The sequence below is a fragment of the Rhinatrema bivittatum genome, chromosome 1 (genome assembly GCF_901001135.1).
Source record: "Rhinatrema bivittatum chromosome 1, aRhiBiv1.1, whole genome shotgun sequence".
Taxonomy (NCBI): domain Eukaryota; kingdom Metazoa; phylum Chordata; class Amphibia; order Gymnophiona; family Rhinatrematidae; genus Rhinatrema; species Rhinatrema bivittatum.
The window spans coordinates 64,018,425-64,041,505 of NC_042615.1; the positions used below are offsets into that span (position 1 = coordinate 64,018,425).

At 44.5% G+C, this 23,081-nt stretch overlaps 1 long non-coding RNA gene across 3 annotated transcripts in view; it reads left to right on the plus strand.

Moving 5' to 3' along the window:
- The first annotated feature begins 395 nt into the window (after nt 1-395).
- Nucleotides 396-23,081, plus strand: part of LOC115079934 — a 28,291-nt gene continuing 5,605 nt past the window's right edge. Inside the window, exons 1-4 of one of the 3 annotated variants that reach the window (XR_003853457.1) lie at nt 396-461; nt 10,744-10,887; nt 15,851-15,957; nt 22,114-22,386. This is a non-coding gene — a long non-coding RNA (uncharacterized LOC115079934). Of the gene's footprint in view, nt 462-1,673; nt 1,960-10,743; nt 10,888-15,850; nt 15,958-22,113; nt 22,387-23,081 lie in introns of those variants that run through there. The other 2 variants (XR_003853454.1, XR_003853458.1) reach the window with 2 other exon arrangements.

Below are 23,081 nucleotides of genomic sequence, written 5' to 3' on the forward strand. Positions count from 1 at the left end.
AGGTGTGAGAAAGCAGTGAAGAGGGGAACCGATGGTCCGAGTGCAGGAGGTCACTCCCGGACCCCCGCTGGACTTTTGGCAAGTCTTGTGGGGGTCAGGAGGGTCCCCCAAGACTTGCCAAAAGCCCCTGGTGGTCCAGCGGGGGTCCGGGAGTGATCTCTTGCACTCGGGCCATCGGCTGCCAGTAATCAAAATGGCGCCGATAGCCTTTGCCCTTACTATGTCACAGGGGCTACCGGTGCCATTGGTAAGCCCCTGTCACATGGTAGGAGCACAAGATGGCGCCGGCCATCCAGTGCTCCTACCATGTGACAGGGTCTGGCCAATGGCACAGATACCCTGTCACATGGTAAGGGTAAAGGGCCATTGGCGCCATTTTGATTAGTGGTAGCCGACGGCCCAGGAGCGGGAGGACGGCCCAGAGCAGGAGATTGCTCCCGGGACCCCCACTGGACCACCAGGTACCTGTAAAAGATTTTAGGGGGGCATCAGGAGGGTGGGGGAAGCTAAGGGGTTCATTTTAAAGGGTTGGGGTGGGTTTAGGGGTTATTTTTGTGTGCCATTTTTCCCGCCCTCCCCCAAAACAATAAGGGAACCCCCACGATCAATATCGTGGGGTTTTCCTATCATTTTGGGGGAGCCCCCAATTTCTGACGATTTTGAAAATATCGACAATATTTTCAATCGTCCGAAGCCCGATTCACATCCCTACAATTTCATGGTAGCTTCAGAGAACTAAATTACTTTATGAGGGACACAAAGCACTCACACTGTTTCTGTCAGGCATTGTTGGAGTTTTCTCTATAAGAAATTGAGTCAGTTGGGGGGGCTCAAAAAATATATACATATTATTAGCATGTTTAACTATGCATTTGCAAGGAAATTTGAGTAAAAATACTCCCCCAACTGACAACACTTGCGGTTTCAAAAGAGGGAAGGCTTTCCTCCTTCTTTGAGTATCTTAGAGACATCAGGGAAAACTCTTACCCTACAGCCTAAAAATACAACATTTCTGTTTCTTAGACATATCTTAAGTAGCCACTCTTTATCTGGCTCTAACGCCAGGGTCACTATTAGAGTTGCAGGTAGTGCTTGTTCTCTATTGGATGTCTCTAAATTGCCAAAATATCTAATGGTAGTTCCCTTCAGGGGATCTCTGAGACATGAGCCTCTCTCTGATCAGTTGAACTCCTCGCTCGCGGCAAATAAAAAATCTTTGATAAAGGTGGCATAGCTGACGCATCAATTTTCAAAACCTCGGGAGGATATTTCTTGAACATCTCTCTGGGGGAATTCAAAGGCACTTGCGGAAGGTTTATAAATCTTAAATTCCGACTCTTCATTTGGTTCTCCATATTCTCTGTTTTCACTGCCATGTTCTTTTTATCTTTTACCATTAAAGTGTGCGCCTGTTGAAGTCCCTTTATTTGATCTGTGTTTGATATAATTTGCTATTCCAAATTACTATTGGTTTGAGTCAATATTTCAACTTTTTCTTCCAATTCTTTCAAATTTGTACTCATAGGCTGTAGTAACTGCATTAAGGAAGTCTTCCTCTCAACAATTGATTCCCATATAGTCTCTAACGAAAAGACAGTGGGTCTTACCACAGTCAATGAAACAGTCTGAGGGGAAACTTCCAAACGAGCGCCCGTCTCTCCCAGTGTAATGCTTCTTCCTTCACTAGGCTGCCCCGATGGGACTGGGCTCTCTGCTAGCATTGCACTTCCCGTGGTCCCTGCCAGGCTCCCTGCCGTGGCACTTTGGTCCGTCAGCGTTCATTCCGCCCCGGAAGTTCTCCTCTCTACAGCAGGATTTCTTGGTGGAGTTCCCTCTGCGGGGCTAAGAGGAGATAGTGAGCCAAGGAGAGAGGGGAGCTCCTCTTCCCTTCCTCCACTCTCCAGCGGCTGGCCTCCCACTTCTCGTTCTCCGTGCAGGACATAACCGTCCATGGGTCTGGTAAGAGGTGTCATCGGGGGGGCCGCAGGGTATGGTTCCCCCCTTGGTTTGCGCTTCCTTCCCATCAAGGCAATCTCTTTCGCAGGAGACAATAATTTTCAAATCAACCACGGAGCAGACACCGAGCAACACTACCGTGCAGCCATCTTGGATCCGCCCCAGTCCTCTGTATCTTTAATCTTTGCCATTTTCACATACACCTTTGGACAATAACAATATTTTACTTTATTTTGAATTAGCATAACATTTTAAATTACAATTACAATTGCATATTGTGTGTAATCATGGAAGAAAAGAAGAAAATGTTTTTATAACCTTCTTGCACACTATAACTTATGTAATAGATGCTTTATTTAAGGACGCATATGGACTTATTAATGAAGCACTGGACTTTATGGCTGGTTTTCACTAAGGAACTGAGAGTCAAATCAGGGACCAATCTACAGTGCCTGAATTGTAACTCACCTTCAGCATAGGCTCGAAAAGGCAAGTAATTAAATCCAAATCCAGATCCAAATTAAATTTAATAGCAATTACATGAAAAACTAGTGATTTTCTGTTGCTGGAAAAAAGCTGAATGGAAAAAATGAAGAAAATCAATCTAAAAACTACTATTATACATAGACGGTAACTTTCAAACCAGCACGGGAGTAGACTTTGCCGCATGTGTGTCGGCACGCGCTCAGATACACAGCCATTTTATAACTTGTGTGCACATATGCACGCACGTTATAGAATAGCCTGGCCATGCACACATGTGCGCCCAATTTTAAGAGGATGCATGTCTAGTTAGGCGCAAATCCTGATTCTACCATGTAAATCAGGGTATTTTATAATGAGCATGCATCCACACCATTGCCAGTTTCATCAGCTTGTCTGCCAGTGTGCCCAGTTAAGAGCTAGGTCCTCCAAACCTCCTTGGTTTCTTAGCCTGCATACCCCCAGTTTCCCCAGACCCTTTAAACCTGGCAGGAATGGCTAATTAATTTTTTAAGTTCCACCTCCACAGCAGAAATAAAGTAACAAGGCAATGGACCTGGCTGTGTAAGTTTTTACGCATACATCTCTCGGCCATGCCCCAAAACTCATTGTCCCATCCAGATCGTGCCCCTTTTTGAATTCAAATGAGATGTGTGCGCAACGGGAGATATGAGCACATCTCGGTGTCCTTTTAAATTCGGTGGGTGCATGGAAGTCCGGCTTGTGCACCCATCTCCCGATTTTGACACGCACTGGGCTTTTAAAATTCACTTTGTGATTTCTAAAGCACTACTGGTCATGCGTAGTCCTATAGCGATATACAGTAGATAAGCTCCATGGAGCTTGCAATTTAGTTAAGGCAAACATACCTGACAAACAGTCTATAGGAAGTGTAATTATTGTAGAGAAGTGATTAAGATTTAAAGCAGCCTCAAAAAGTTGAATCTAGACTAGATTTGAATACGGCCAGAGAGGGAGATGAAGTACTGACTCAGGAAGTCTATTGCAAGCATGCAACGCAGCAAGGTGGAAAGCACTGAGTCAGGAAATTGGCAGTGGAATAGCAGGGCACAAATACTTTAAGAGCGACTTGCCTAGTGAGCAGAATTTCAAAGGGAGGGATGTTGGGAGGGAGAAGAAAAGAGAAGATAGGTAATGTGGAGCTGAAGAGTGAATGTATTTATAGGTGAATAAGAGAAGCTTGCATTGCATGCAGAGGTGGATGGGGAGCCAATGTTATGACTTGAGAAGAATTATGGCAACATTCAAGGAAGGTTTAAATTGCACAGCTGAATTTTTAATTAATTGCAGGGGAGATAGGAAGTAAATGTGAATATCTCAGACAAATTCAATAACCAGAAACATCAGAACACCAATTTTAGAAAACAGCCTCCAAAAATAATCCCCATTTCCCGTCGATAGCAGGCTGAATTAACCATGCTGTCTGGGAGATGTCCACGGTGATCTTTAGGTGGAGCTTCCTCAGGAAAAACCAGAGTTTTAACTCTATGCGGTTGCGTGGTCATCTTCCCACGCGAATCAGAACCCCATCCTCAGTCTGTCATTTTCCATGCACCATCCTCAGCGATAAGATTTTTTACTTTTTCAGCTTTTGCCGCCATCATGGCTTCGAAACCCTCTGGCTTCAAATATTGCCACTGGCCCCATGTTATTTATGCCAGGACTGTGGTCGTATGTCCCCCCGGGCCCAGAGACAGCGCGCCGAGAAGATTGCGTGCCTCGGACTGATTCGGGCTCCTATGCCCCAAACCCGGATCATTCGATCCACTCTTCGCCTGGGCTGGGCAAGGTCAGAGCAAAATCAAAAACAAAAAGGGCATCCTCCCTGGGTCCCCATGAAAAATCCCAGGCTAATGTCGCTACCCCGATGTTGCCCATCACCTCTGAGGCACTCACTCCATCGGCGTCAGGAGATGTGGCCCAGAGAGACACCATGAAGGGGCTTGCGTCGACAGGAGAGGGATGGAGCAAGTCCTCCCACACCAAAGGAGCCATATCCGGCACAGACCGCTCCAGTGCGTCGGATTAACCAATGCGTGCCGCCCAGCTCATGGCGCTGACGCAGCCTTAGGACAGAGAACCAATGCGCTTGGAGCACAAGGCAAACTCGATGCACACTGCGCATTTGAAGCCCCCGAAGCACTCCAAGCAACTGGTGCACTCCAAATATTCGATGCACCCGGAACCGCTGACGTCATCGACGCACTCACGTCGATCCACGCACTCGACACATTCAAAATGCTCCACTCACTCGGTGCACTCCAGGGATTCATGCATTCACACACTTCAAGGTCTCCAGTGCCTACAATGGAACTCCGCAGTAAGGGATTCACTGAGATTCCAACACCCCTCAGCTCTTCCCCATTCAGAAACTCATCAGGGGGTTTGGACACAGTTTACTTAGGCATATCCCAACTGCAGGAGCCTCTGATAAAAAGGCTCAGGCCTTCCCCCATTCTGCCACCATCTAACCAATGGGGGCAGATGGCCCAAGATGACATCTTACGGGCAGCACTACCTCCAAGACTCAGACCAGTTAGCCTCCAGGGGCCCAAAGCTCACCAGGCTAGAAGCCTCGCCTCTCAAGCTATGCTACATATCTCAGAGGCCCTATCTACCTTCTTTACCGATCTCAAATCTAAGGTGTCCGGAATGGTGCCTCCTGCCCCCTCCCCTCTGACTTCTCCTCCCACCGCTTCCCTGGCTCAACCCTGGGACTTCATAGACGAAACATCTCCAGCCTCTCCACGAAACAGAGCTCGGACTCGCCTATGCTTCCACCTTCCTCCCCAGGATCCTCCACGGGCATGCCATCGAACCCCCCGAAGGAGCCTCCAGAACCCTGCTCACTGCCTGTAGACCTCTTATATGCAAAATTTATTGAGAAGGTGGGCACCCTACTAAAGGTAGAAATGGGAAAAGTTCCAGACCCTAGATCAGAAGTCCTAGGGATCTTAAACATTTTTTTACATCCCTCCTGAACCGACTGCACTTCTGCCACACTCAGTACTGGATACAGTGCTGCACAAGATGTGGGAGTCTCCCTTCTCTAACCTACCTGCCTCCCGCAAAATGGATTTAAAATTTTGTATGAGAAATTCTACAGTATATTCCATGGTCCTGCTACCACACATGCCCATAGTTGTTGAGTCAGCTATGAAGAAAGCGAAAAAAATCCCGCCTGCATTCCAAAGTGCCTCCGGGTAAGGACAACCGATACTTAGATGATTTCGGATGGAAAACCTACCACTTTGTGATGTTATCCTTAAAAATTCAACACCATCAATTCTATATTACACAGTACCTCTACGAAGGTCTGCAAGCCTTAAAGCCCACTTGCCACTTGGCTTCTGCACCTTGCTCCAACCATTCCTTGACATGGAGGAAGTCTTACGCCATTTACTCAGAACAATCTATGAGGCCTTTGAGACATCTGCTCGCACTTCGGCCGTGGCCATCGGAATATGTCGCTTGGCATGGTTGAGATCGATTTCACCCATGAATCAGCAATCCGCGTCCAGGAGATTCTATCCCTCGTACCGCAGACCACCATTCCACAGGAAACAGTACCGACCATACATTCCCTACTGATCCTAACCTTATACACAACCAAGGCCTCAGACTCAGCCGCAACGTCCTTGTACCAGACCATGTCAACAATGGCAACCAAGGCAGCCCCCAGCTACCCCTCAGAAACCAACCCTGAATTTTTGAAGATTGCCGAGCCACTTCCACCACAGTACATAGGGGCCAGCTGACACAGTTTTTCAATGCTTGGGAACTGATCACGACCAATCGCTGGCACACTACCAATACATAGCACTCCCTTTTGGTCTCTCTTCAGCCCTGAGAGTTTTCACCAAATGCTTAGCGGTGGCAGTGGCTCAATTTCGACAACTGGGTGTCCAGCTCTTCCCCTACTTGGATGATAGGCTTCTGGTGGCCTCGGGTGTGGAAACTCTGATTGCACATACTCACCACACCATCGATTGCCTGAGGAACCTGGGGTTTCTGATCAATTATGAAAAATCCCACCTCCAGTCCACCCAATTACTCTAATTCATCGGGGCCAAGATCAATACAGTGGAGGGCCGAACCTACCTTCCACAGGACAGAGCCCACACCATCCTCTCTCTAGGGAAAAATGTTTGCACCATTCATCACCTCTCTGCAAGACAGGTCCTCACCCTCCTGGGCCATATGGCAGCTGGTACCCCACACCAAACTACACATGTGCCATTTGCAATGGGGACTCAAGCACCAGTGGTCTCAATTTCTGCAGCCGCTGACAACCAAGGTGTCACTAACTGCAGCCATGGCCCAGGATATTAGTTGGTGTCTTTCCCTATAGAATCTCACCAGAGGGACACTCTTTCAATCATCTCCACATGAACTAATATTCATGACAGACGCCTCCAGGAAGGGCTGGGGACCCCACCTAGGTGATCTCAAAACTCAAGGCCTGAGGTCCATGGAGGATAAACTTGCTGGAGCTCCAGGTGATCTGGAACGCTCTACAGACCTTCTCCCCCCAGATCACAGGAAAATGTCTCATGGTACACACTGACAACCAAGTGGCCATGTTTTACATAAACAAAGAAGGAGGGTCAGGTTCCTGGATACTCTGTCGGGAAGCAATACTGATTCTCCGATGGGCAGAGGTGTCCAATGTCTCCCTTCAGGTCACATACCTCCCGGGCTTGGAAAACATCACAGTGGATCGTCTGAGCAGAGTGTTCCACCTGCATGAATGGTCCCTAAACTTGGATGTAGCCCTCACCATTTTTCATCAGTGGGGCTTCCCAATGATGGACCTCTTTACTATGGAGAGCAACCGCCAAGATCCAAACTTCTGCTCCATTTACCCCAGCACAGAGAGGTACGCACCGGATGCGTTCCTAATTCCGTGGAGAAACAGCGTGTTCTATCTTATCTGTCAATTCCCCTCGTCTCAAGGACCGTTCAGAAATCTATCCAGGATGTAGCAGACTTGATACTCATAGCTTCGGCATGGCCGAGACAACCCTGATACGCTTATCTCATATGACTGTCTGTAGCCCTGCTCGTCCCCCTGGGGGACAGCCTAACACTTCTGACTAAGGAACATGGAATGCTCCTCCACCCGATGCACCTCTCCCTTTACCTCACAGCATGGAGATTGAGAGGGCTGTATTGACCCACCTCAGTCTTCCTTCAAGTGAGGAAGATATTATCATTTCTTCTAGAAAGCCTTCCACCAGAATCAATTACAAAGGAAAATGGCTTTGCTACTCCGAGTGGTGCAGGTTTCGAGAAGTTGACCTGTTCTCCTGCTCTCCTGCACTCCTGTTGGATTATCTTCACACTCTCTACCAGACTGGGCTGGCTACGGCATTGGTCAGAGTGCACATCAGGGCCATTGCTGCCTTTCATCATCCTCAAAATGGACTGCCTATTTCCAACCATTCCCTAGTTTCCCATTTCATGTGAGGCATGCTTCAGCTACGTCCATTGGTTGCCAAGCTGCCAGTGCCTTGGGACCTTAATCTCATTTTATAACAGCTCATGGAACCTCCTTTTGAGCTTTTGAACACCTGCCATGTAAAATACTTCACATGGAAGGTAGTGTTCCTGGTAGCGGTAACTTCTGCCAGGTGAATTAGTGAACTGCAAGTACTGGTTCACCATTCACCCTACTTAGAATTCTTCCATGATAAAGTTACCCTACATCCACACCCCGCCTTCCTACCTAAGGTGGTGTCAGCCTTTCATCTCAATCAAACAATCACCTTGCCGACTTTTTTTTTTGTCCCAAAACCCCACCACAATGACAGGGAGCAGCTTCTTCATACTCTGCACGGTAAGAGAGCTTTGGTGTACTACAGAGAACTCAAACTCCGTCCAGACCTTCGCAGCTCTTTCTCTCTTTTAATCCCAATGCTCCTGGCCAACCAGTCTCTAAGAGGACCACAGCCAGCTGGCTGTCGCAGTATATATACTTCTGTCACACAAAGAGATCGACAACACTAAAGAGCAAAGCCCATGCGTACCAAGTTAGAGCTGTAGCAACCTCTGTGGCCCATCTCAGGAAGGTGCCATTATTAGATATTTGCAAGGCAGCCAGCTGGTCCTCTCTTCACACTTTCACTTCCCACTACTGCCGGGACCAGCATGCGTCCGAAGAAGCAGCAGTGGGTTCCGCAGTATTGTCTACCTCCTTTGGAAAATAAGACTGTCTACTTCTAGTACTGTGTTGTGTCCCTGGACTTCCAAGAAAGGATCCTAAAATCCCACAACCCAGGGGCTTGGGATGCCCAGACAGCATAACTAATTCAGCCTGCTATCGACGGGAAAGAGCAAGTTTGCATACCGTAAATGAAGTTTCCGTAGACAGCAGGATGAATGAGCCATGTGAACCTGCCCTCCTTCCTAGACAATCTTCCAATTAACCACTCACGGTGACAGCTTGGAGATTAACAAACTGAGAAGGGAGTTCTAATTCTCATGAGAAGATGACCGTGCAGCCTCACAGAGTTAAAATTCTGTGGTTTTTCCTGAGGAAACTCTGCCTAGAGGTCGCCGTGGCGGTCTCCCAGACAGCATGGCTAATTCATCCTGCTATCTACGGAAACACTGTTTAGGGTAAGCAAACTTGCTCTTACTTTCAACGGGAAAACAAATCCCCATTACGATCTATGGGAAACTATTAGAAGCTGTTCAAACTGTTAAAATGCTGACCAATGCTCCATTCCAGACACCCCCTTCTCCCACGAATACTTTGGCACAGTACAACACAGGCAAAGAGAGACAGAAACAGGGGAAATAATTGAAGCTATCTGCAAAGGATGGCACAAAAGGATTTTTCCAAAGCACACACACTGGCTCCAGATTCATCCAACAGTGTTGATCCAGTCCAGAGTTTACCCCGTTGTATGCAGGACTTGTAGTTTCCCTCTTCTAAGGGAATGTGATAGGAAAAGCAGAACTACAAGTTCTTATATGCAAGAACTACAAGCCACTGGACTGGATCAGCCCTGTATGGTGAATCTGGAACCAGTTGGCAATCCTATACACACACTCACACACACACCCCTACACAAAGTCCCTCACAACTCTAGATATATCCACAGTCTAACACGCACCCTCACATTTACCCACCACACACACAGACTCTTCCCACACACAAACACTCCCCATCCCCACACTCCCTCACACATCCCATATATTCCTATACCTCCCACAATTCACCATACACATGCATCTCCTCTCCATACACAACACACATATATAGAGTTGCAGAGTGGCTCCAGATTTGCCTGACAGGATTGATCCCCCATTGTATATAGAGACTTGGAGTCATACTTTTCTCAGAAACTGCAATAAAAAATCAGAAGTACAAGACCTTGCATGTAATGAAGTAAATCCAAGAATGAATCAACCCTGACAGCATGAATACATAAATAAATAGTAGGCGTGTTGCCACTTTGATGCTCATGCTCTTATCCAAGGCTACAATGATGCTCTGAAGCAGCTCTTTGTGAAAAACATGGGCCATGTCAGATCTGGATTTTATGTTTTCTGGCACATTACAAGTTCAATAGGCACTGAAATTGAATATAAAAAAGATGACTGAAAAACTTTTGAATATTTTTGAACATTTACTACACCTTAAGTGGGTGAATTTCTGTATGAATTGCCACATTTAAATAATCTGGGATCATTTTCAGTAGATCATTATAGCATATATATTTACTGAAAAATTAAGGAGGTTTATTTTTGGATTACTTCTCCAACCTCTTATTTTATGTTGACTTTTAGTAAGGTATAGGAGGCAACACTAAATTTCTATCTTGCAAACGTCTTTTAAAAAAAATCAAAACTAGTTTATTGGATCCCATGAATTGGGGCATGGTCATTTAAAGTGGTCCAGGAAGAGATTTAAGGTAGGGGAGCCCAGGATTTCTTGAGTGTTTAATGGAAAATTAATATGTATACGGTGCATGTGAACTGCCACTAAATAACATAGGGAATGGTCCATAGAGCCTGTTGTATATTATTTAATGGGAAGTTTCTAAATGGGGTTACTATTAGGTTCAGAATGGTATATTTCTTTACGAAAACAAGGAAATAAGATCCCCTGCGGGGAGTTGTTTGGGAGTATATAATGTCTGGTTGAAGGTTTGGCAGGAAGAGATTGGAGGCAGCCAGCAGAAGGCTGGGGAGCCTGGGGACTTCTCCTTATTTGCAGGGGCTTTACCCTTAATCAGAATGGCCTGAAGCTGAACTGGCGTTTCTTTCCATCAGAAAACAACCAAGGGATCCCTGCCTGGGCCAGAGAAAGAGGAAACCTGGAGAGGAGTGAGCCGAGGATGCTTGGGAAGTCCCTTGGATACTACCTGCAGAAGAATTATGGAGTTAAGACTGCAGAGTTACTGGACCGAAGTAAAAGTGAGCACATTACATAAATGAGCATTGAGAAGGACGGAGGCGCACCCAGAGTCTCCGGAGCCCAGGGGCCAATGTGTTTGTGTTGCATCCCTTTTACTCCCCCCCACCCATCCTCCTTGTAGAACTGCTGAAGGGGAATACAAACCCCAGAAAAGAAATGAACTGACAAGACTGCTGTGAACCTCCTATGGGGCAAAAGCTTCCCTGCCTGCAGACAGGCTGCCAACATTGCCCCTTTCCTCTATGGTACTGCAAGCAAACAAAAACAAGACCAGGAGTCAAGGACTGTGATGTAAAATTTATAAATTTTTCCAAAATTTCCAGTTTTTCCACTTCTGACCATCAGGAGAAACTAAACGGAAAAAAACATTCCAATTTTGTCCTTTTTTTCCAGACCTGCACAAACCACTGTCCCCTCATCAAATACAGAATAATTGCCAACAAACTAGAAAGAGAAACATGGAGACAAAAGCTGAAGTGGAAACCCCAAAAAGCCAGACTCTGCCTGCAATTTAACACCAGAGAAATAAAAACAACTGCATTTTCCCTATACTGTAAAAATATAGAAATATTCAGATATGCATTTTCCAAAAATGACACAGAGAAAATCAAATTCTCCTACTTCCCATCTCAGAGAAGCAGAAGCAATAGTAATCTCACTCTCATACCCTCCCAGGCTCCAGCAGTCTTCTCCCCAGCCCCCTCTTCCCTCCCAGACTTCCCAGTGCTCAGCACTCTTATTTATTTAAAATCACTTATTGCCCGCTCCCTTCCATGTTCAGGGCAGAGTACTCTTGCTGCCCCACCCATTTTCCCCTCTCAGCCCTCCTCCCAGATCTCAGCCCCTTTTCCCCTCCCAAATCCCCCTGTCACCTGAAGTCATGATCCCTACCCTCTCCCCCTTCCTAACCAGACTCCTATGCAGTTCAATAATGCAAAACCAGAAACATCACCAGTTTTCATAAAACAAAATCAAGAAATATAAATCCATCATAATAGTAAACCATACTAATAAAAAACAATATTTCAAAACAGATGACAAATAGAGCATCAAATAAATAATAAAGATAAAACATACTATATTATAAACACTAATCTTCTCAAACCTGGACTACTGTAATTCCTTACTACTAGGTCTTCCAGCAAGCCACTTAAAACTTCTACAACTATTTCAAAATGTTGCTGCACAAATATTATTAGAGACCAGAAAATATGACCACATTACACCCTCACTGATGTCACTACACTTGTTACCAGTACAATACAGAATCTACTATAAAAGAATAAATGCTAATATACAACAACATTCATTCCAATAATACTGGCATGTTAGGAGTGACACTGCAACCTTACAATCTGCAGCGAACACTAAGATCTCAAAATAAAGGACTTCTGACTATTCCCACAATATGGAGCATACATCTGAAGCAAATAAGAGATTGACCAATAGCAGGTCCAAAGCTCTGGAATTCACTGCCTGAGAGTTTACGCATTATACCAGATAGAAAGAGATTTAAATGTGAATTAAAAATGTGGCTATTCAAGAACGTATATAATTTAACTTAAAAACATTAGAATATACAGAACCACAAAGACAAGAAGGAAAAAGGATAATAATAATAAAAGCAGATGAGAGAAAGGGAGATTCTCAAAACAATCTACTGGCTAAGATGTGAAATCTATCATTTTGTTTTTAATTATACATTCTCTTAGTCATATGTACTAGATCAGTGGTTCTCAACAGGTGTATCGGCAGCTGCTGCTGCCGCCTCATCTTCCTCTCCTCAATGCTTCTTGCCCTCATCTGCTGCTGATAAAAAGGGAGGGAGATTCTGGATTGGACTGAAGTCTTTTCTGCTGGCTGGGAGCCAGGAGGGAGGGGGAAATGTACTGGGCAGGAAGGCGTGGGAAAATAGGAGTTCAAACATTTGCTGGGCAGGAAGGTATGGGGAGATAGGGAGTAAGGAGTCTGCTGGATAGGAAGGGCTGGGAGAAAAGAGGTTGGGGCTGCTGGGTAGGGAAGAGAAATGGAAGTGGAGAGAGAGATGGAGGTGTGGGGCTGCTGGGTTGGGGGAGTGGGGAGTGGGGGATGCTGAGAAGGAAGGGGTAGGAAAGGTGATCAGAGGTATGCTGGGTAGGGAAGGGCAGAAAGAGAGCATGGGGAAGAGGATCTAGGGGTGGTGGGGTGTCAGGAATGTTGGACAGGGATATGAGGATGTGAAGGGATGATTGAGTAGTTGGGAGAAGTGAGGGGTGACGGGGGCATGGAGGGGAGTAATTGTTACAAGGGTCATACTATGTCAGTTTTGAGAATATGCATTTCTTCTCTCTTTGAAATGTGTTTAGTGTAGGAGGAAATATATTTTTGTTTCTAGTCTCCAGTTTTGTCCTGCATTCAGAAGGTGGTCTTGGGGTTTCCATTCCCGATTTGTTTCCACATTTGTAATTTGTGGTCTTTTAGTCTATATTTGGTGAAGGCAGGCCTGTCTGTGTTCTGTGTGTGTGTGACTGAGATGAGGTACTTTACTAGAGGTTTGTATCAACCTTATTTGTTGTATTCTCTCAATATTATATTGCACTGGTGGTCAACTGCTGCCTTTTCATGGGTAGGGCTATTGCTGTTTCATTTATTGGAGTTAGTGCTGCTGAGGTATGGCAGGTTTGACAAACATATACAGTGTGGGATTTTTTTTGTATTATTTTACAATGCACCTAGTAGTAGAGGGAGTTTGTGATGCTGTTATTAAGGTGATACCAGAATCAGAATATCTTTTTTTGTATGGTGAGTTGTACAGGGAAATGTCTTAGTTCTGCTCTGCACCCATTGTTATGAAGCGAGGGACTCCTGGGTATGCAGAACATATGCTTATATTACTCCCATGATGGTCATGTGTTCAGTGTGCCATGCATGTGAGCATCATCTCTCAGGTGTGTCCTGATAGAAAAAAAGGTGGAGAAGCACTGTACTAGAATGTATAGCAGGAAATTTAACTTGATAGATATCAATGCCTGCCTATGATTACCAGTTACCACCTCTGTAACCAATCTTGCCCCTAGATTCATCAAAATGCTATAATTTTGCATGGAGAATGCCCCTGATAAGAAAAAGGGGGATGTCTATGATAATTCTAGAATTACTGCACCACATGCTATTTTATTTATTTATTTATTTTTAATTTTTATATACCGATGTTCCTGTAAAGAATACATATCGCACCGGTTTACAAGGAACTGAACAGTCACCTCCAGGGCGGAAATACATTAAAACAGTCGCCTCAAGGCAGAATACATTAACACAAGTATACAGGAAAACTATTAAAGAGAACTTTCATAAACTCAATTAAATGTAACTGGGAACCATAAATCAGGAACATATGTACAGAGGTAGGTATATCGTCTGTCGCTTATGTTAGTGCTTTGCATAGGGAGTGAGAGAGAGACTCTTTATAAAGTTGTCATAGTAGTCAACTATCTATATCACTAAAGGAGGGCCAGCTAATAACTCGAGGTGAGGTTTTGGTGGTGGTTTAGGGTTTTGGGGCCGGTTTTACATGCAGAGTGAGACAGGCAAACAGCACAGTGCACCTCAGTTAGAGTTGACGTCATTTGGAGTGAGGAAAATCTCACAAAGACGAAATTTCTTCAACGTTCTCTTGTCCTAGTTTGATAGTACCCTGGTATAGAGCCCATCAAGCTAGGGCGAGAGACCATTGTAGAAATTTCAGCTTTGTGAGACTTTCCTCACTCCAAATGATGTCAAATCTTCACTGAGGGATACTGTGCTGTTTGTACATCTCACTCTTCATGTAAAACTGGCCCCAAAACCCTAAACCTCACCTTGAGTTATTAGCTGGTCCTCTCATAGTGATATAAATAGTTGAATACTATAATAGCCTCCCCAGAGGCTCACACTCTCTCTCTTGCTCTCACTTTCTCCACAAATTGCATTCAAGGCATTTTGTACAGCTTAACCCCAGGAAAAAAGATTGCTCAGGGTACAAAAATGCCCTTCATTTTCATTAATCCTCCCTGATCCTACCTCTATGAAAAATGTGCATTCGCGCAATGTGATATCATTAGTATCGCATGCATTATCATGGGTGTTACTGCCATAATGCATGAATGATCCTGTTTGTTTGTTGAGCTAAAACTGTGAATGTCACTTTGTAAACCATAGTGATCATTACATGAAATGATGGTATATAAAATGTCGAATTAAATAAATAAACGTTAAACATTTCCCAAAAATCAATTAAATATTTCAGAACAGCAGACAAATCAAATAACACCCAATAGTTAAAATTAATAAGGAAAAAAATGTTTGCCTCTCCATGCCTGGGAACGTTTGATTTCCAGTAACCCTGAGATTATCCTGGATTAGTGGAGGGGAGGTGGTTGTAGTGGCCGGGGGCAGGAGAAGATGAAACACACAATCCTTCTCCTCTCTCTCATATACATATACATTCATTCACACATATACACCCTTCTACCCTTTCCTCAATCCCCTCTTCCACTTCCTCACTCTCCCTCCCCCTTTCCTTCCCTCTTACTTACCTCCCAGTCACTCACCCTCCTGCCCTCCCAGTCTATTTCCCTCATTCTCACTCTCACCTCCCTTCCCTTCCAGTCACTTATCCCGTCACTTCCACTCAGCCTCTCCTTCTCACTCACCCCTTCCCTCTCAGTCACTCGCCCCCCTCCTTCCCGCCCCCACTAGATGAGGTCCATGGTGGCCTCGATGGGCTTTTCCTTCTTTGCGGCCCAATAGTCACCAGATGCCTGGTGCACACAGAGCTAAGGATGCCCCTGCTCCATCTCCTTAGTCATGTGACCTGCTGACATACTCCTTTGTCACCCTTCTGGTGCGCAGGGCCCAGCTGATGTTTCTGGGCCCTGCTGCTTCTGCAGCAGGGCCCAGAGTTTACAGGAGAGTTCCTAATGTTCTGAAAATGTTTTTTTACAGAAAAAGGCTCCTTACAGACTACCGCCTGAAGGCTTTGGCCTTCCAGCTCCCAGCTCCTCGTTGCACCACCGGTGAATCGATGTTCCCATGTTGATGATAGAGTTGAGGTGATGTAATTCCAGGATTTGGGAATCACAAAAGTATTGTAATCAACATATTTATTAAGGAAAACGACTGAGGCGTATTTGAGTGTATTGTGGAGACACAGTATTACTTTTTTGACTTTTGTATTAATGGTTTGAAATTGTTAACGTGGTATCTTTAAAACTACATTTTGGCTGGGAAAACCTGTGAACCCTGTTTAAATCAGTAATTTCTTTCTATCCTTTATTATCTTGTAAAATTTGCTAGCCAGTAACCCCAGAAATAAAAGTTAATCTGTTTGTACTATCCAGTGGCATGGGCATTATTTTGTGCTTTAGCTGATGCCAGCATAAACCATTTGGGTTATAAAGAACAGGGGTTCACAGAGGGGATATCCAAGTGGTGGCTTTCCTTCTTCCAACTCAGAAAAATTCTCTGTCCATCCTGATTCTGGGCTCAGGTCCATTACAGCATCTGGTTGACCCGTTTCCACACAGTTGGCATAATTTCTCATATTTTATGTGCCCTGTCTGGGAGGGGGGTTACATACCGAGTGCACCGGTCTATGAAAACAAGATGACTGGATGTTTTGCAGTCCACGAGCATTCTTATGGTCTACTGATTTATGAGCCTAATATCTTATCATGACGTGACTGATAATAAAAGAGCAGGCAATGCATTTTCTGGAGTGGGTTTTTCTAATGAAATATTTAATGACAACAAAAGTCTGGTTCAGAGACTTAGCTTTGACTGCAAAACTATAATAAGACCCAGTGCTACATTTCAACATCCTAGTACAACATAAAATTATGAATTATCAAATTGGATGGGAGGGAGAGCAATTTGTCAGCAGGCAACATATAGAATATTTCCAGCAGATTATTTTTCAGGAACACATATGCACACAACTTTCCCATCAAAATGTTTCTCTGTTAAAATGAGTGAAAATTTATATGTGAAATATTTCCCTTGACATCTCTTTTTAGCCTTTTTCCAAAAAGAGAAAACTTAGACTTATGAGATTTCAATGTCTGTGTATCCCTACAGATTTTTGTGCTAGTGTCCTATCTGCACCAAATTTTCATGACACATCAGGGGATCCAAGAGGATCATGATGAAAATATTTTGGGGGGAGGAGATTCACACATGTGTGTGGATATTAGGGGTGTGCAGTAAAATAATTTTTGTATTTTTGTTATTTTTTTCCCAGTTTTGCTCTTTTTGTTTTATTTTTACTGCATGCTAATTTTGAGTTTTTGAGTGTAGCTGGGTTTATAAAAGGTTTGGATAAGTTCTTGGAGGAGAAGTCCATTAACTGCTGTTAATCAAGTTGACTTAGAGAATAGCCACTGCTATTACTGGCATCAGTAGCATGGGATCTACTTAATGTTTGGGTACTTGCCAGGTACTTGTAACCTGGATTGGCCACTGTTGAAAACAGGATGCTGGGCTTGATGGACCCGTGGTCTGACCCAGTATGGCAACTTCTTATGTTCTTATGTGCGCACTAACTCACATTAATGCTCATTAACTCGCATTCGTGCATACTTAAGATTAGTCTGCACTAAAAACAAAATTTAAAAAAAACCCCAAACACTGCACATTCCTGGTGGACATGCACATATGCCACGGAAAGAAGGCTCCATTAGTTTTGCATGGAAATTCTTGTTTTCAATTTGTAAATGTCATGTCAATTTGATCAAAAGCCTTAAAGAGTTATACAAATCATAAAAGATGCAAACTGATTATAAGTTTGAACCTTTTATGATTTTTGACGACAGAACTTCTAATCTCTATCCTCTTACCGCGGGTGTGCCTCAAGGTTATTCTCTGTATGCCACTTTATTCAATATCTGATACGGCCTTCCTCATCTTCTGTCATTGCTCTCGTGGCGTGGGGGGGAGTGCCTTTGATGCGGCCCTTCCCTCGTCGGTCCTGCCTACAGCACCTGATCTTGTGGTGCAATGGAGAAGCCGTCGCTACCGCCCCATCATGGGCCTTCATTGCGGCAGAGGCGCCGCCGTCAATCTCTCCACCTTCCTGGGGTTCCCCAGGCGAGTGTGCTCTTCTTCTTAATTTAAAGGGCTCATGGCACCCTAAGGCTGCTGGCCCTTCTGGATGACATCACTCGCCTGGCCTTCTTAAGGCAAACTCTGGCAGTCAGAGCTTGCCTTTGCAATAAGGTTCCTTCGTTCCCTTTTGCCTCCAAATGACTTCTAAGTTCCTGAACCCTTCTGCTTCGGATTGACTTCACAGAATTCGACCTCTGCCTGCCTGACCACGTTGCCTTTCTATTTGCCTGACTTTTGCCATGCTTTGACTTAAATTGCCTTCTCCGTGCATTGACCATTGCTATGCCTGACCACACCTGTCTTCTCCGCACCCAGACCTAAACTACATTTGACTTCGTTTTAGACTCTGATACTTTCCGAGTTCCACGCTGCCTGCTACAGTTCCCTTGGCTGCCAGCCTCAGCTCAAATCCTTCTCCCATCTCATGGACTCTATCCTTGGGACATGGACTCTTAGAGCTTCGGCTCCTCTGTGCTCAAGCACCCTCAGTCGCTCTTAGCTCCACGGTACTTGGGTTCCTGTTCTGCAATCCGTCCTGGGTAGAACTATGCCATCTGCTGGCTGCTGTCTCTAGGCTGAACTATCTATTGACCTTGTTCTATTAGAGGCCCACCTAAGTCCAGGCAGCCTGGGAATCCAAGGGCTCAACCCGCAGAGCCCCCGGGTCATTATTGGTGAAGCTCCAGTGGCCTCTAGCTTCAGCCTACTCCACCTGCTGACAGTGGGGACCCATGGGCCCTTGCCTATGGGTTGCGCCAACTCCGCCTCAGCCCAAGAATCCACCTCCAGCGCAACAATATCTACTTGACCCCTCTTTGCTCGGTTCTGAGAAACCTTGGTGTATTTTTTAAAAATGTATGCAAATGACATACAATTCCTTCTTATACTATTAACAAACTGCTTAATATGATGTAACCAATTAATACTTGATATTGAAAAACATCATATAAATGGAAACTGTTGTATATAATATTATTTATGTAATGAGTAGAGACCTCATATATTATTATCATTCTTACCTAATGTCCTACAGGGGACATTAGGTAAGAACTGTCTCCATTTTAATGTGAGTAAAACAGCAAGTTGCCTCCACTAAATAATATATGAGGTCTCTACTCACCACATAAATAATATTATATACAACAGTTTCCATTTATATGATGTTGTTCAATATCAAATACAATTCCTTCTGCCAATAACCTCGATATTGCAATTAACATTTGGGAAGCTTTCTAATTGCATGACTGAAGAAAAAAAGTGGCTTACATTAAATAAGCTGGCCACCTAAATCTGAAGAAGACCGAAATACCCTGTATGGGTCGTACTGAGATGCCTGAGATGCCCGCCTCCTTTACCTTTACTGGTTGATCCATTCTTATTTCCAAACAAGTTTGTGATTTGGGTGTTCTTACAGATTCTGCGCTCTCAGTGCACTCACAGATTAATTCCATTCTTCATTCTTCATATCACAAAATGTGGATGTGAAGCATTGTTTATGTCTCACAGATTTTCGTACTATCCCTCAAGCACTAATCCTGTCTCCCCTTGATTACTGTAAATCCTTATATCTTGGCCTGTCATCTTCTACACTTAATTCCATGCAGTTAGGTTAGTTCAAAATTCTGTGGCACATCTGCGAATCTGTGTCACATTCCGAAAGCATATAACTCCTTTGCTAGCTAAGGCCTAGATTCACTAATACCGCCGGGCTCTTTGAATCGCGCGGTACAGGGGGGCGGGCCTGCGAAAGCCGGCAGCAATTGCACCTCTGTGGTGCGATCGCTTCCAGCTTTTGCACCCAATAGCGCCATCATAACGGGTGGTACTATTGGGTGCGAAATGGGCAGCAAAAAGGCTGTCCACGATGTCCTCGCGGTGTCCGCCCTGGTGCCGTCCCCGACTCCTCCTGTTCCAGTCTTGACGCCGCCCCCATTTACTGATCGCATGCGAAAAGGGAAAATGACCCCCTTAAACTTCATTGGCTGCCTGTTGCCTGGTGAATTTTAATGCATGATACATTGCTTAGTATTTAAGACTCTGCATAATCTTGCTTCCCAATATTTTGCCTCTCTGCTTAAAAAATACCATCCAAGCAGATCCTTGCACTCATCAACTAGAAACCTGCTTGAGATACCACCTCCTAGATTGCATTATATAGGAAGACAATGTTAAGTACAGCTGCTCTTTTATTGAGGAATGAGCTACCTGATGAGATAAAGGTGGAGAATGATCTGCTCCATTTTAAGAAGCTGTTAAAAACTTACCTCTTCGCACTAGCATTCAGCCAGTTAGGCAACTAGGCAGCAAAATGTATCATTGATAAGGGGGTTTGAATTCTGTGTGCTGTTACATGTATTGTTCTCTGGATCATTTGCTGAGTGTTTGTGACCTGTTTTAATTGAAGATGTATGCGCTGTTTATGTGCTGTGCTGTATTTTATATCTTGATTGTTAGTATAATGATGTCATACACTGAGATTTTTGGATCAGTGGAATAGAAATGTTAAAAGTAAATAAATAAATAAATAAATCAGTCTTAGCTCAGAGGTTGAATCCCATATCAGTTTTTTTTTCTGTGGGACGAGTACATATTTGCTCCCATGGATACCTTCTGTGGGTTCAGATAGTGAAACATTTATTCAGTTTGTTTACAGATTTTCTATCTGAATAGCACACATTAAAGTAAAGGCAGATAAACAATTTATATTAATAAAAAGCAGACACACACGCAGTTGAACACTAATTTATTTGCTTCCCATTAACCTAATTTTAATTTCCTGCTTGTAAGAGACAAGCCACTAATTTACTGAAATTGAAAATCCCATGTTATCTATGATTCAAATTTTGTCTGCATTCAGAAACAAACATTATCCAGATAAGAAAGAGAAATGAAAGTATCTTGTGAATTAAAATTAATTGTCCATATATTACAAAGATCCTGCATGTGGAAATTATTGGCTGATCTCATTGATATTTACTATTTCAAATTACATATCTTGTTAAATATTTAGCATAAATTAAAAAAACATTTTGAAATGTGATGCATACTGTAGCATAGTTTTAAGTTATTGGGCAAAATCTAAAATTCATTTAAATGACTAAAGGGAAAGAACATTCAAGTGCATTCTTTTATAAAAGCTAAATCATATTTGCGCCACATACCGGACTCATGTCTATTGCTAGATTTGCTAATGTATCAATATTACCGAAGTGACTTTCAGTTAATAAAAGTTATTGGTTAAAATTCAATAGCTCATTTTACACAATTTGAAGCTAGAAAGGAGGCTGTGGTAAATAGCTATTTGGGAAAATGATGAATAGAAATGTAATCCGGGCATCTTTATGGGTTACCATTAAACCCTGGGAATAGACCAGTTAGTGAATTTAGAGAAATATCATTAGGGGGAGGATCCATGGTGGGGCTGTAATGGATATCTCCCGCAGAAGGTTTTATAGCAGAGCTTCGCAAAGGGCTCTGGAGGCAGTCTAAGTTGGAAGTGAGAGAGGAAGATTGGAGATTTTCCTTAGTTACTTTTTGGGCCTATCTGGAGCCTTGGAAGTAGGGTTACCAACTTTTCCATGGAGCAGGGCCAGACACTTGGGAAGGGGGTTGTGGGGGGGGGGGGGGGGGGAGGGCTGGCCGCAGACTCCCCTCCCCCCCTTTTTCCCTTTCAAATTGAGCTTTGTTGTTTCCCTAGGCAGATTCTGTCTGTCTTTGGGGCTCGGGCTGGACTCTCCTCTTCCTCTGTGACTCCCAGGAGGACAGCGTGAAGCAGCAGCAAGTGGGGCACAGCTGTGGGAGAGGCAGAGGAGGAGCAGAGTCAAACCGAGCCCTAAAAACAAGCAGGTGATTGGAGCGTTGCCAGGCTGCCACCACTGATTGGCCCCTGCCCTTGTCTGATGGGGTTTTACAGTGTCCAGTTACCGGACATTGTACAACAGGCTGGAAAACCGGGCTGTTTGGTCCGAAACCGGGCAGTTGGTCACCCTACTTGGAAGCCATTTGAGATTCGTCCAGTGCAGGTCAGGGTTCCACTGCTGTTCTCGCCACACACGGTGAAGGGTGATTGCTCAGGGACTGATTTGGATTTTTGGACTTTTGATTAGTAGGAGCTTTGCTGAAGGCCTGGCCCTTTCCGAGACTCAGGGACTGGGAAACCCTGAGTTGAAGACATCCAGTTTAGGGAAGACCTGCCCCAAATGTGGCGGTGACCCGTTGCAGAGAACATCCGGTGTTATCTATTTTGGGGAACAAAGAAGTTATTTTCAAGACCTGGGCGGAAGGGATTTTCTGCCCCTTTTCCTACCCATCAGTGGACCTGCGGTTCCATCCAAGATCTCTCCCACCGGGATCCTCATCCAGAGAACGGACAATTAACTGTGAGTAAATATCAGATCTCATGGGAGGACACCCATCTAGAGTCTCTGAAACCCTAGGGAAATAGAGACATGACAGATTTTTGTTGCCACCTGGGAGGGGTTCCTGCCCGCTACAAGGACCACTGCTCAACCTAAGCCAGGAGGGTGGTCGGATTCCTGGCCTTAACAGAGATTCTTTCACAGTTAGAGGACACAGGGGGGCCAATGTGATACCAAGAGTGAAAAAAATGTGTGTCCAAACTAGGCGCACATTTTTTCAATGTGCGCACATCCCCTCTCCTGGGCACCTGATGCAATAGGTAAATGAGCCTCTGCACTAAAAAGGATGTGCTAGTGATAAATCGTGCGCCCCTAGCGCATCCATGGCATCAGGCGCCCAGGAGATATGGCTGTGAGTGGGGTAGGAAAACGGACACTCAATTAATGAGTGCCCATTTTCCTATCCTGCGCACAGCCACAGATTAGGAAAATGGACACTTGTAAATTGAGCATCCATTTTCCTAACCTGACTGCCATCAAGAATTTTTTTTTCATGCTGCTTCCTGTGGTTCCTCATACTTTGTATCACGACGATATTAGGAAAGAGAAACCATAGAAAAGCACTATTTTTCGCTTTTTTATGTAGCTTTGGGGGGCTTCAGTACTTAATGCCAGCTCCGGAGCTGGCATTAATTTTTACATGTTAAAACGTGCAT